At 42.2% G+C, this 15815-nt stretch overlaps 1 non-coding gene across 1 annotated transcript; it reads left to right on the top strand.

The window, feature by feature from the left end:
- Positions 1–8134: 8134 nt before the first annotated feature.
- On the top strand, positions 8135–8197 carry LOC111759159 (small nucleolar RNA SNORD2). Its single transcript, XR_002793242.1, has one exon. It is a non-coding gene; the product is annotated as a small nucleolar RNA SNORD2 (small nucleolar RNA).
- Positions 8198–15815: the final 7618 nt, after the last annotated feature.

Genomic DNA, 15815 nt, shown 5'->3' on the forward strand with positions numbered 1-15815 from the left:
AGGAGCTTACAGTTACCAGGCCATAAAGTATAAGTTACTTCCCTCACCAAAGTCTCCACATGTTGGAGCAAGATGACTGCTGACATCTGTGAGGGTTCAGGCTTTCTGGGTTCCTCTGGGTTCAGTTCCTCTGTTTCCTCCACAAGGTCGGCTGTAGACTATGAGGCTCTCTAGACTTTGCCTCACTCCACAAGGTCAGCTATAGACAATCAGGCGAACAGCTCTGTCTTTTTCCCCAGGGCTCCAGATTAAGACTTCAGCATCAAACTCCAACATCAAAACTCCAACATCAGAAAACCCACAACTCTGTTCTTTGCCATGCCTGTTATCTATGAATCCCCACCCACCAAGGGGTGGGGACTCAATGTCCTAATGACGTGGCCCAATTGAAGCCCTAATCTTAACTCAATCAGACCCAGGTACAAATCAGATTACAAACATAATTCAATATCTATTTTTGGAATCCATTACCATATCAAACTACTACAGATGGTGATGTCCACTCCACCTCTAAATTGAGAGGGGGCTTAGATCCCACATGGCTGGTGAGTGCAATTCTCCTGCTTGCAGTTATAGACTCTCTCAGTTCCCTGGTGTGGTTGTTGACCATCCTCACCTCCCTGTTAGCTGACTTGGGTAGGTCCAACAAACTGGAAAGTAGGTGTTGAAACTCTACTGAGGCTCAGGGCCCAGCTGACACATGGGCAGTCCAGAGATTCAAGTCTCCTGAGCATACACCAACCCCAGCACCAACCACAGCTTCAGTAAAAGTAAAGGAAAGGCATGTGTAGAGAGGTCACATCTGAGTCCAGCTCCATCACACTCAGGAGCACAAATTCCAAAGTAGGGCTCACTGGCAAGGCACCGAACTCCAGAGCCATCCGCCATGACCATAGAACCTGTGTGTCTCCATAGCCCTCATGAACACCAGTACTTTGGATTGTATCTACTTTGGCTGTTCCTGGGATCCTGCTGAGATATGCGTAAGTGCAACCCCCCTGATGACCTCCCAACTTATTTTGAAGTCTCTTAGCCATATAAACGCATTTGTCTTTACCATTTCCCCCTTTTTTTCAAGGTCCTTTTCTAGTTGCCTTACCAGCTTGTGATTAGTAGTAATCCCTTGGCACCAGGGAGGCTCATCCTCAGGAGTCATGTCCCACCCTGGGGGGAAGGTAATGCACTTATATGCTGAGTTTGGTTTAGAGAGTGGCCACATTTAAGCAACATGTAGGCTCTCAGGAGGTAATTCTTAGGCACCCTATATTGTTATTTTTAAATGAATGCATAAATATTTTATTCTCAGTTTTAATTAATAATATAATAAATATTGATAGATATAACCCACATTAAAAAATTTCCATAATGCTTAATGGTTAGAGTTTCTGTTTGAGGTGATGGAAAAGTTTTGGTAATAGATGGTAACAATGGTCATACAACATTGGGAATGTAATCAACACAACTGAATTGTACACTTGAAAGAGGTTAAAATGGGAAATGTTATTTTGTATATATGATACCAAAATAAAAATTTTACAAATTTCTCTGAGGTTATCAATTATTTATTTATGTATTATTTATTTATTTTATTTTCAGGAGGTACTGGGGATTGAACCTGGGACCTTGAATATGGAAAGCAGGTGCCCAACCACTGAGCTACACCTGCTCCCCTATCCATAGTTTTGTTTTTTCTTATCCCCCCCCTTGTAGCTTTTTGTGTGCTGTCTGCTCTCTGTGTCCTTTCACTGAGCGCTCTTCTGTGTTTTTGCTTGTCTCTCTTTTCTGTTGCATCACCTTACTGAGTCAGAGCTCTGTGGCGTCTGCGGGCTGGGTGGCTCTCTGCAGCTTGTGGATGAACTTGCCTTCACAAGGAGGCCCCGGGATGGGAACCCAGGACCTCCCATATGGTAGATGGGAGCCCAACTGATTTAGCCACAGCCGCTTCCCCCTATCCATAGTTTTTAAGAGTATAAAGTGGTTTTGAGACTGATCAGAAAGTTGGAAAGGATAAAAAGTAGAGAGGCAAAATTGCTTCCCCCACTACAGAGTTGGAGATTTTGGAGTAGATCCCCAGTAGCCCCATTGAGATGTGGGGATTGGGAGGAAACTGAGGGGCCTAGACCAGGGGAAGAGTTGAGATGTGCCAAGGAGTCCAGCAGCATGGTAGTCCATGCACCAATAGAGGAACAAAGCCTGTGCATCATTCTCTGAGTTCAGGGATGGCCAAAATGTTCCAGGAATAGTCATATATGATATTTTCTGTTTATTGTTTTAATTGGTTCAAAAAGATTCTTACTAGTATTTGGGGGAATATGCATTACAATGTTTTTTATTTTCATAGAAAATTATGTATAATAACAAAAGAATAAAGCAGCCAGATCCTTGAAATCAAAAGTGAAAAGTCTATTTCTAAACCAAATTAGCTTTAGTTTCTAAAAATATATATCAGCCAGGAAAATTATAATATATATAAAATAAATATATTAAAATAGTATTTTTTCTTATTAAATAATGAATAGTCACCAAATTAACAATTCATGAATGGGGAGGCTGATTTATAGCAATCTAGCTCACAAAAGACTGAAGAATAAACCAGACGTGACCTGCCAAAGGGCCTGGCAGCCACATCCTCTGAATCATCATACCCCATGGTGTGGAAACCTCCATTGGAGGTCAAGTAATGACCAGAGTTATAATTGATGGGTCTTGGATCAGAGTAAGGGAATTAGTTTTATAAACTACCTGATACCCTTCCAATAAATATTTTTTCCCAATAGATATTAATACTTTTGCTGCTCACGTTAGTCAGAGTTGGCTTTTGCGTACTTATAGCCAAAAACCTTGGCTGATAAAGGAGTTTTTAGCACACAGCCTTGTTCACATACTACCTTGGAAGTAGCTCAAATCATTTAAGGAATAGGGGTTAAACAATAGCTTGAGTGGGTTGTGGATGAAGGGATAATGGTTTTATTTTTTTTGTTTGGAGAGATTTGAAGGAAAAAAAGAAGAAAGAGAAGAAGACGTTGACAGCACTGAGGAAAGAGAATAAGTGATGGATCAAAATTTTTGAGGAGATAAGAGGCATAGGAATCAGAGAACAGTTAGGAGAAGTGGCCTTAGCCTAGAAAGACATGGCTTTCTCTAAGAAAAGTAGGAAGAAGGAAAGGCTAGAGGGATGTGTTAGGATATTTATCCTCCTGAGAGCGAACGGTATGGGCAGTACTTGGGAAGAATTATCCCCAATGGGCTTTCAGGTTCCACATTTAAGAATATTAGGTGATGGGAGTTTATTAAAAGGCTACGTAGGGAAGAAAACAACACTGTTATTAATCACTCATTCATTAAAAATTATTTATTGGGAATCTATTTCCAGACAGGCTCTGTTGTAGGTGCTGGAGATATGGTAGTGAACAAAATCAGAAAAGTTCCTACTTGGTGGAGCTCACATTCTAAAGAAAGAAAACTAACTTAGCATATGTGCTTATCAACACCTCCATGACACTGAGTCATCAGATGATGCTCTCCGTTGCTGCTGCAGAACAAAACACAAATGAAGCTTACAGTACCCTGAACATATTCAGCTGGTAGCAAGCCACTCTGTAGAGTGCTTGTGCTCATCTAGTGTGGTAGACACTGCTGGAAGCCTCCTCAGCATCCATTCTTCTCCTCGTCTTTACTAACACAACCCTGGTTTTACTGTAAGAGGCACTGTGCCCAGCCTTTCTTGTCAAACAGGAATTGCTATATGATAGTTCTGACCAATAAGAAATAATTGAATGGAAATTGATGGGTAAGGCTTTCTGGAAAGCAGGGATGAGAATGGGAAGGCAGACTGTCCTTTTACCCTTCTTCCTCCTAGCTATCTGGAATGCAGCACTAGGCTGGAGTCGAGAAGCCATATCATAATTCTGAGGAAAAGGCCAAAAAAATTGCAGAGACCTCTAACTTGAACCTTAGAGTCACTGAGCCATCTTCAGCAATCATGTGTTCCTGGACATCTCCTTATGTGTGTGTAGCAGTTTGATATAATTGATGAATTCCAAAAAGAAATATAGGATGATGCTTGTAATCTGATCTATACCTGGGCATGATTGAGTTATTGAGATTAGGGCGTTTCGTCCCCACCCCTTGGTGGGTGGGGACTCACAGATAAAAGGCATAATGAAGAACAGAGCTGGGAATTCTGATGTTAGAGTTTGATGCTGAAGACCCGGAAAGTCAGCACCCAGAGGAAAGAGAAGCCAGCACCAGGAAGGAAGGAACCTTGAACCCAGAGAAAAGCAAGCCCCAGGAACGTAGGAACCCAGGAAGCCTGAACCCTCACAGACGTCAGCAGCCATCTTGCTCCAGATAGACTTTGGTGAGGGAAGTAACTTATGCTTTATGGCCTGGTATCTGTAAACTCCTACCCCAAATAAATACACTTTGTAAAAACCAACCAGTTTCTGGTATTTTGCATCAGCACCCCTTTGGCTGACTAATAATACAGTGTGGAAAACATCTTTCCTGATAAGCCACTGTTACATGAGTTTTCTGTTACATGCAGCCAAGCTAAATCCATACCTGATACACAAGGATTCAGGTGTTTGTTACCTGTGGCAGCTGTGAGAATGGCTTCTCAGACTGCTGACTGCAGTGAATGAACGTAATTGACCAAGGGCACCAGCTTCGGCACTCATCGCTGCCTTTGCACCAGGACCAAGTGTCCCATGGGCTGCTGCCAGCAATGACTGAGCATATTTGGGATACTAAGGTAGGCCCATTCTTGGAATGGATGAGAGACAGGTGAGTTTGGCTGGAGGACTCCCCAGCAGCCTCGCTAAATTTTCCTTCGAACTGCACTGCAGTCTAAAACGCTTCCATCCAACTTCCTTCATCCCCTTTCTCCTTCACTCTTGGTCATTTGTAACCTGGTCTAATGGCTCTCACAATCTCTCCCAGCTCCCGTCCCATTTTCTCTAACAGATATTTTCACTAATAAATTCCTTATATATTTAACCTCATCCTGGTGTCCCAAACCTGTTTATGCCTATTGTACTTATTGTAATTATATAATTTAATACAATGAAACCATAGAAATATGAGTGCAAAAGGAAAATGAGTTGTTATTCTATGATCTAGAAAAGTTGACTGCTTTTAAAAGATTTGAAAAAAGGTGGACTCTAAAAAACAAATTGCTGTTGAGTCTATAAAAGATTGGGGGAAATTCTATAGCAACTCAAGAACCTGCACTCAGATTGTTCTGCAAGTGTCTTAAAGCTCTTGTCCACTTTACAGAAATTGGAATTCTAAACAGTTTGTTATGGGTGTTGTTATATAAGAAAAGAAATGTGGAATTACCATAGAAAGATCCATACTCAAAGAAAAAGCCTTAGCATTACAACAAAAGATTGACAAATATATAAATATATATACTTTTATATTTTAAAAATTAAAATAAAATGTCCAACTAGGTTTTTTTTTTAAGATTTATTTATTTTTTATTTATTTCTCTCCCCTTCCCCCCCACCCCAGTTGTCTGCTCTCTGTGTCCATTTTACTGTATCTTCTTCTGTGACCGCTTCTATCCTTATCCGCACCGGGAATCTGTGTTTCTTTTTGTTGCATCATCTTGTTGTGTCAGCTCTCCATGTGTGCGGCGCCATCCTGGGCAGCTCTCCTTATGGGGTGCACTCCTTGCGTATGGGGCTCCCCTAGACGGGGTGGGGGGGTACCCCTGCATGGCAGGGCACTCCTTGTGTGCATCAGCACTGCACATGGGCCAGCTCCACACGTGTCAAGGAGGCCCGGGGTTTGAACCATGGACCTCCCATGGGGGACGCCCTATCAATTGGGATAAGTCCGCTTCCCTAGGCATTCTTTTTTAAAAAATGCATCTCCTTTTAAACTGACTTTGTTGTTGTTGTTGTTTAAATTGACCAATTCCTGGTCTTAAATGCATTCCTTTCATTATGATAATCAAATGCAATAATACTTATTTCTTGATTAAATCAATGAGTTTTTTTTTTTTCATGCAGGCTTTCAGGTCCTCTTCTGAAAATAAGGGATCATGGATTGGCATACACAAAGCATTTATACTCTAATAAAACCCAAAGTGTAGCTTAAAAGCCCCAACACTCTCAGTGTAATGTTTATTAGAAATATTTTAGAAAAATAAGCTTAAATTTAATTGTTTTTTATTATGGAAAAGACAGCTAGCTGTGACAGGATACCACTCCAATAGAGTAAGAGCAATTAAGAGACTTGCATTTGAATGCCAGGTCTGCCTCTTTCGTAGTTGTGCCTCCTTGGCACAGGTTCTCATCTACAGGGAGATAACAACAACATCTATTCCATAGATGCAAGACTTAAATGCAATAATGGGTGTAAAGTACAAGGCAAAGTGCCTAGCATATAGGGAACTCTTAATAAATATTAATTAATATTACTTCTTAGCATGTTAACAGTAAATCCTCTCCTTATTCTGGGCCCTGGCGGCCCTGCTCTAGATGGTTTATATATAAATGAAAAGAAATTACAGAAGGCTAAAACACAGTCCCAGCTCTCCAGGAGTCAAAACTTGGTGATTTTGCACCTATGACAGACAGGGAGTATGCCTGAAGGCGGAAAATAACTCCACCAAGTGTCTCACGCTTCATTTCCTCTGAAGGCTCTTTGTCTTCAGATATAAATTATAACGTTAAAGAACAAGCAGCGAGTTCAACAATTTAAAAACTAAGTCTACACGGTGTTAATTTCTAGTAAGAGTCTTCCCAATTTGATTTAAAAGAAAAAGTCATCCCTGCCCCCATTGCAATGGACGTGCAACAGGCGGTGGGGGAAGGTCCAGAGCAGGACGGAGGCGAAGAGGCCTTGGAAGAGACTGAGCTCTTCGTGATTTAAATTGTTTGTTCCATTTCCTTCCCGCTTTGAGAATTAGGAGCAGGGAGAGCAGGATGGAAGCAAGCAGGTGGAAGATGAAGCCGTAGAGGCCGGTGAGGCCCAGGATGCGGGCGACGGCGCTGACACTGGGGTGGGGCAATAACGCCAGCCCGCGGCATTACCCCGCACGGCAGCCTCGCTGATAAACGCCGCACCGCACCCGCGGGGCTCAGCCTCTGCTAACTCGTGGAGCCACGCGGAGCTGAACACGGCGGACCCTAGTGACTTGGCGTTGCCTCAGACAGCGATAGAGAGGACCACGGCGCCATCTTGCGCTAGAGGCTGCTCTCGAGTGCATTTTTAAGGGCTTCTACTGAGACGATAATATTAAATGTTGGTTTTTTTTTGGTTTTGTACTGTATAATTACTATAGGTCCAGGATGAACGGCTTGAATGTAGATCCCGCAGAAGGATGAGCAAGGGGGATGCTGTTCCTGGGATCAGGAGGAGCCTGATGAACAGGGGCCAAATGAGGGCTCAGGGAACGATGTCTCTCTAGGGTGAAGGACCATGTATGGGGCGCTGAAAGGGCTGGAAGGGGAGGAGGCTGCAGTGCAGAAGTGAGCAACTAGGATGCATTTCCTGGGTGGAACAGTTCCTATTGAGAGGCTGTGGAAGCGGGTGAGTGGCTGAAGGAGAAAGTTATGGGAGTTGAGAAGGAATCACAACCCTGAGGTATTAGTTTGAGTTATGCAATGAACTCAGAAATCTCCTAGAATAGAGGCAAAATTGGGCCCGAAGTGGAAGTTGGGGGCCAGGGGCCAAAGTAGTGGTGTCCTAGAAGCAGCTCATGATGGCCCAGAAGAACCAATTGTTAATTTTTTAGTTTTACAAGCTGGTTATTAAACACAGCATTATTAAAAATCTAATTATAAAAACTTACAATTACATAAAGTATATTAAAGCCAAGGTAATAAATATTAAAAGCTTGTCACTTTCTAGTTATTTTGCTATATTTTACTAGTGTCTGTGCGCTTGAAGTTATTAGTTTGTTGTATCTATACAGTGGGAATACTATAAAACAGTGTGCCATGCACATCTCTGCCCACTGTGCATTCGGTAGCATCATGTTGGTAACTTGAAATCAGTCACGGCAGAAGTATTTATAACAGAGATTAGCGAACATTACAAATATAGAACTTTATTTATTGTTTTGTTAATTATCTAGACTTAAGAAAGTGATGGAAAAAATGTTAATACAGATTAAACTCAAAAGTGTTTCATTCATCTTTTGGGACTGACCTGAAATGAAGACAATATGCATTGCTGATCACTTAATTGAAAGAAAAAAAAAGTGTTTCATGTTGGAAGTCATTGCATTGTGAATAACACAAAAAACTGAGGATGTATTCTTCCAGCATTCAAAAACTATTATCCAATTCAGCAAAGAAGTCATTCATGCCATTGCAAAACTAATGAAGTTATGATATATGTCTTTGTTGTTTCATTTTTGTCTTACTCCTTAATGTAAATGAAAATATCATTCATGAAGGCACTACACTCATTCATCAATGGCAACCATAGGTTGACTTTGGACTGTGCTTTTTTTTTTTTTTTTAAGAGGTACCAGAAATTGAACCCAGGCCTCTATGGCCTCCACGGTTTCATGAGAAGCAGGCACTCAAACCTCACCAGCTCCCCTACAGGTTGGCTTTGGATACTAGAGTTCAGCAAAAATCAACAAAAAGCATTCTGTGAGAATTAATTGGCTGAAAGGAATTTGTAATAAAGAGTACTGTATATTTTATTATGTGTAAATTGCGCGTTATACCTCTTTTATCTCTGTAAAATTGTTAGTAATTGTATGATATATATATATATATGCATACAGTTTACCCTGGAGAGTTACCATTTGCCACTGGACCAAGGTCTCCTTTCACTGAGACAGTTAATGGGGTGACAGTGAGCGATATAGATATGAGCCTGCTTCCCCACCCCCACCCAGAACTCACAGCTTCATAGGGAGCCAGGCCTTTGCAGCAACACAGCACTGCACTGGGTGACCAGGAGGGGGGGCCTGAGTGCTTAGCAGAGACATTTAAGTCTAGGGAGGATCCAGAGAAAGGGAGACTTAAGTGAGAACTTGAAGGATGAGCAGGAATCAGCTAGACAGAAGAGTATGAGCAAAGACCTAGGTGTAGACAGCAGAAATGAGGGCTGGAGGGTGAGAAAGTCATGGCATAACAGTCAAAGGGTGTAGTATGCCTGAGGACAGGAGAGAAATGAACAGGCAGTAGTTCTGGGGGGTTCCTCCTGGGTCTGTAGTATTTGGAGGGATGGGAAAGACCAGTCTTTATTTGAAAGTTTGCAAAGGAGCAGGGTCTTCTGGACCCCAGTCCTAAGAAGAGCTGGAATTTCTGGGCAAAGGGGCAAGGATAGGAGTTGGGTAACAGGAAGGGAAGGTGTTCTGGGCAGATGGAGCAGAAAGAAAATCAGAATTCTTAGAACTACAAGCAGCTCTGAGTGGTTAGAGTGCCTGTGGGGGAGGCTGTGTAAGCCACGAGGCTGAAGAAGTGGCCAGGAGCCACAACTGATGAATGGGTAAACAAATTGTAGTGCATACACACGATGGAATATTATGCAGCAGTAAGAAGAAATTAAGTTGCAAAACATATGACAGTGTGGATGAAACCAGAGGACATTATATTGAGTGAAGCAAGCCAGACACAAAGGATAAATACTGAATGATTGCTCTATTATGAACTAAATATATTATGTAAACTCATAGAATTAATAATTAGAATATAGGTCACTAGAAAATAGAATGAGGGTAGAGAATGGAAAGTTAAGGGTTAATCTGTGCAGAATTGGTTAAAAGGTAGTTTATAAATCTTTGGAAGTTAATGGAAAAGGTGAGATCACATCGTGTTTGTGACTAGCAGAGCTATTATTATATGGGAATGGCTGTGGTTGAAAGGGAAAGTCTAAGGACATGTATCTTACTAGAAGGAAAATTAAAATATAACATGGGATTTTATAACAGTGAAACCTCATGTAAAATGCAAATATGGGTGATATTACATATACAAGACTGTTTTTACAAAATATAGCTAAAAATATACTAGAGAGAAGGAAACAGAATAATAGCTATGTATGGAAGAGGTAGCATAGAGAGATTGAGAAGTGATGACTTTTGTTTGTTTTTTGTTTTTATTATTATTATTATTACTGGAATAATGAAAATGCTCAAAAAATGATTGAAGTTGGCAGTGCACAACTACGTGATTATACTGAATACCATTGATTGTACACTTTGGATGGATTTATGCTTTATTAATATGTATCAATAAAATTTATTTGTTAAAAAAAAATTGGCCAGGAGTGAGGTCAGGAGTTCCTGTGGGCCAAACCAGGGAGGGGGCATACATCCACAGGAGCAGAAAGGAGCTTCAGAAGGGTCATGAAGATGCAAAAAGGAGGCTTGATTCTGAAGATATGGGGAAGCAAAATCGATATGTTTAATTTCCAGGTGTCTGGTTTGGCTGACCAAGGGTTGGTGGAGTCATTTTTGAAAAATATTGGCCAGTTTTGTAGAGTGTCCTTCAATTTGGAGTTGTCTGATGTTTTCTCATGATTAGATAGTGATTAAACACTTTTTGGTAAGAATGCCATGGAAATCAATGACTCATATCAGGAGGTACATGATATCAACGTATCTTATTACAGGTGATGAGGCCATTTTTTGGAGGCAGGATCACAAGAGGAAGAACAAATATAAGGAAAAGACCTGGAGTTATGGTTTGGGATGGAGTTGGAGTACAGAAGATAATTCAGACTAGTCGTAGAGTTCTGGGAGTGCTGGGTACCTTGGAGGTGGTGGAAGATTTGGGAGGGGACAAGGTTGCTGTGGTGGTCTAAGTTCTTAAGCTTAATCCATTCCTATGGGTGTGAAGCCATTGTATGTAGAACCTTTTGAGGAGGTTACTTCAGTTAAGGTTTGGTCCAACTCAATTAGGATAAGTCTTAATTTTATTACTGGGGTCCTTTATAAACAGAATAAAATTCAGAGAGAGAGAGAGAGAGATAAAGAGAGAGAGAGCAGCCATGGGAAGCAAGAAGTTGAAAGTCAAGGGGACCTGGAAGAAATAGAAGACACCACCATGTGCATTGCCATGTGACAGAAAACCTAAGTCCAAGGATTGCCAGCAGCCAGCCCCAGTCATCAGTCTTTAGGAAGAAAGTATAACCTTGATCACACCTCAAGTTTGGACTTTGCCCAACCTCAAAACTGTGAGCAAATAAATTCCCATTGTTTAAACCAACCCACTACATGGTATTTGCTTTAGCAACAAGGAAACTAAAAGAGTGCCGAGGGGAGAGGGTGTCAGGCTAAAGAGGAGGAAGGGAAACAGTGGAGGTAAAAGCACGACTGGCTTGCCATGTTGCTAAGGGGTCTGGAAGGTGAAGATGGATTTGGCATCCAGGGGTTCAGTCAGTGCAGAGAGCCAGTGCTAACAGAGCCAGTCCAGGCTGGGACTGGGGAAGGACACTTTGTCTCTCTGGCAGTTACTGGGAGCAGGTTTGAAATGGACCCTCCCGGAGTCACTCTTCCTGTTCTTACTTGACGAATGAACAGTGGGCAGTGTTCTGGATTCTGCTCTCACAGCTGCTGCCTAGGCTGCACTAGGTGGTGGTCAAGATGGTCTGTGTATAGGGTCCTCAGCACCTCTGGCCTTAGGGAGGGCACATTAGGTGGTAGAGAAATAGCTCTGCAGGAGCGTTAGTCACTGCAGACATGTGTGCCTCCCAGTGGTCTGTTGGAGGCACCACCAGGAGAAGGGAAGCAGTGAGAGGTGGCAAGAAGTTGGAAGTGGGGAATTATCCTGGTTCCCTACACTCAAGCTTCCATGGAGACCTCCATGTTTTTTCTTTTCAACACTAACAGCACTTTACTGAGCTATAGTTTACATGCAATAAAATGAAGGATCTTAAGTTTTCAGCTCAAAGAGTTTTGAAAATTGTATATACCTTGAAACTACCACCTAAAACAAGATCTAGAATATTTCCATCCCTCCCCCCGCCCCAAAATTTCCCTTCTGACTCTTTCCAGTCAATCCACTCCTTCTCCAACCAGAAACCACTATTGTGACATTAATTTTCTTGTTCTTCAACTTCATATAAGGGTAATTACATAGCAGGTATTTATTTTGAGGGAGAGTCTGGGTTATTTTGCTCTGCATAATGTTTTTGAGATTCATTCATATTGTCATATGCATCAGTTGTTCATCCACTTTTTTTTTTTTCCTTAGGAGGTATTGAACCCAGGACCTTATATATAGGAAGCAGGCACTTAACCACTTGAGCTACATCTGCTCCCAGTTCATTTGTTCTTTATGGTTGAATGATGGTTTGTTGTAAAAATATATGACAATTTATTTGTTATTCTTTTGATGACTTTCTGATGACTTTCCAGTTTTCAGTTACTATGAATAAAGTTACAATGAATCTTCTTGTGCAAATCTTTTTGTGAACACATGTTTTCATTTCTCTTTGGGATAGACCTAGGAATGAAATTGCTGGGTCCTGTGGTAATTCTATGTTTCACTTTTTGAGGAATATTTCTACCTTTTGCCTTTTATGAATAATGCTGCTATGAGCATTTGTGTTCAAGTTTTTATGTGGGCATATGTTTTCATTTCTCTTGGGTATACACCTAGGCTTGGAGTTACTAGGTCAAATGGTAATTCTATGTTTAACTTTTTGAAGAGCTACCATTCTGTTTCCAAAGTGGCTGTACCATTTTACACTCCTACCAGCAATATATGATGGTTCCAATTTCTCTAAATCCTGACCAGCCCTTATGATTATTTGTCCTTTTTTAAAAAAGATTTATTTTTTATATTTCTCTCTCCTTCCTCCTCCCCCCATTCTCCAGTTGTCTGCTCTCTGTGTCCATTCGCTGTGTGTTCTGTGTCCGCTTGTATTCTTGTCAGCAGCACTGGGAATCTGTGTCTTTTTTTGTTGTGTCACTTGCCGCATCAGCTCTCCATGTGTGCGGTGCCAGTCCTGGGCAGGCTGCACTTTTTCGCACTGGGCGGCTGCACTCCTTGCGTGTGGGGCTCCCCCATGAGGGGGACACCCCTGCGTGGCATGGCACTCCTTGCGCGCATCAGCACTGCGTGTGGGCCAGCTCACCACACGGGTCAGGAGGCCCTGGGTTTGAACGCTGGACCTCCCATGTGATAGGTGGATGCTCTACCAGTTGAGCCAAATCTGCTTCCCAATTATTTGCCCTTTTTATTACAGCCATCCTACTGGTGTGAAATGATATTTCATTGTGGTTTTGAGTTGCATTTACCTGATGATTAATGATTTTGGGCACCTTTTCGTGTGCTTGTTGGCCACTATATATATTCTTTAGAGAAATTTTTATTCAGATTCTTTGCCCATTTGTCTTTTTTATTATTGAATTATAAAATTTCTTTATATATTCTGGATGCAAGTCCTTTATCAAGTTATTCTGTGGGTTGTCTTGGAGAAGTTCCAGCCTAGCTGGGGAGGAAAGATTCACCCAGGGAGTGGAGTGAGGGGAGGGGAGAGGCACTATAAGGAGAGTTTAGAGTGAGCTCCCTGAGCCTTAGGGTTGCCCATCTGGGTGGTGAGGGAACTGGTGTGCTCTTCTGACACTGTCATAGCCCTGCAGACAAGAAAGTATGTTACTGGATATACAATGCTGTATAACTGGATATGTGTGCTAAGTGTCAGGGATTTGGCACCTCACAAGACCGGGAGCGTGGAGGAAGATAGAGAGATCAGGAGGCTCTGTCTTAAGAAGGGAGTCTCCGTATTGCAAACTTCCACAGGGCTAATGGGTTATCCTGGAAACAGTGTGAGGTGGTTTGAGAGACTGGGTTAGATTTTGGTTACAGTAGATGCTACTTTTTGGTGCTCTCCCTATATCTCCTTAGTTATTTCTGATGGCTTTTTGCTGTAAGCCCCTTGCATTTGCTTTTTGAAGTTCTTTTTCTGCTCAGAAGGTACTCAGGGCTGGCTAGAAGTGTCAGGAGCAGCCCTCAACTAATGAAGGAACCCTCAGTTTCCTCACTCTTCTGGTGGGACAACAGTGTTATGTTTTGTGTTGTGTCCCCACAAGTCCTTAGCAGGCTTGACCCAGTTGTCCACAGTGGTAAACTGCTTATTTTTGCACCTCGTTATTTCTTTCCTTCACCTCTTTGTTTCACTTCCCCACTCCTTTACTAATGCTTCCTGGGATCATCTCGGCATTAGACCATTGTTGCATTCTATCTCATTGACTGCTAAGATACTAGCAGTTCCACTTCTTAAGCTTCCTGTTATGGGTTGAATTGTGTCCCCCCAAAATACATTCAAGTGCTAACCCCCCAGTCCTGTGAATGTAACCTTATTTGGAAATAGGGTCTTTGAAGAGGTGAATAGTTAAGATGAGGTCAAATGGATTAGGGTGGGCCTTAATCCAATATAACTGGTATCCTTACAAGAAAAGGAATATTTTGACACAGGGACAAATACAGGGGATAAAGTCAAGTGACAACTGAGGCAGAGATTTAAGTGCTATGGCTGCAAGCTATGGAATGCCAAGGATTGCTGGCAAACACAAGGAACTAAAAGAGGTGAGGAAGGATTTCCCCCTACAGGTTTCAAAGGGAGAATGGTCCTGTTGACACTTTGATTTTGGACTTAGAGCCTCCAGAACTGTGAGAAAAATACATTTTTGTTGTTTTAATCCATTACATTTGTGGTCCTTTGTTACAAAAGCCTTAGGAATCTAAGCCGCATCCATTTTATTACCTTGGGTAGATTACTTTACCTCTCTGATCTTAGGGGCCATGCTTGGTAACCTCCACAGGTCTTCCCCATTCATTATCTCATTGGCTCCTCCCCACAGCTCTGCAAATCAGTCAAAGTCTGCACCATGTGAGGACAGAGAGCAGTGTTTGGTCCAAGAATGTGCGGGTTAACGAGGAACAGAGTCATCAGCAGAACTCTGCTGCCCTGCCCTGTAGCCCTGGCTCTTCCCTACAGGAAAGGTGGCCTGACAGCTCGATTATGATTCCTGCTCAGCTCTCCACAGTTTCTGGGGCTCTCTCCCCTTTCTTTCCTCTCCTGCACTTGTTCTTGTCTGCCTTTTTTCACCCCCGCCCCCTTTCCATCCCAGCTGTGGGAGTGAGGCTCCACTCCAGGCAGGCTGGAACCACACAAAGAGCTCTTATTCTGGGCAAAGAATCCTTGCAGTGTCTCCTAACCACTGAAGCCCCTTTCCAGGCCCAGGATAGTGTGGGTGGGGGGCACTGCGGAAGGCTGGAGACCTTGGCAGGTGGACAGAGAGTGACTTTGGAGATCCCACAAGTGCTTTACTATGTAAACACACACACACACACACACTCAATAAAAGCTTGTCCTCCACCCCAGACCCATCTCTACCTCCAGCCCTAGCTCTCCAAGTGAGTCTCTCTCAACCTGCCGTAATTTTGAGTTTTAAAATATTTGCTCTGGTCCCTACTCGTCTTAGGTTTTTCTCTCTGCATATAATCATCTCTCTCATTTTTTTCTCTGTGTCTTTTCTTTCTCACCCTCTTTCTTTCTATTCCTTTGTGTAGTTTGACTGTCCCTATTTCTTGTCTTTTTCTCATTTCGTCATCCTTTCTGTGTCTTTTCCATGTCTTTTTCAAAAAATTTTCCAAGTCTTGATTTCTCCATGACTCTGTATCTCTCTGTTTCTATGTTTTTATGTTTGTGGCTCTCCTCTCTTGCCTTTTTATGTCTTTCAACGATCTGTGTGTCCATGTCTCTTTCTGTCATTCTCTGTCTCTCCTTGTCTCATCTCTCAGCTTCTATCCTCTCTTTGTCATCCTTGACCTGCGGATCGGAAAGACGCCTATCAGTCATCACACTTTCCTGTTTACAAAGCTCTTTCA

Source organism: Dasypus novemcinctus, chromosome 3, assembly GCF_030445035.2.
Source record: "Dasypus novemcinctus isolate mDasNov1 chromosome 3, mDasNov1.1.hap2, whole genome shotgun sequence".
Lineage (NCBI taxonomy): Eukaryota > Metazoa > Chordata > Mammalia > Cingulata > Dasypodidae > Dasypus > Dasypus novemcinctus.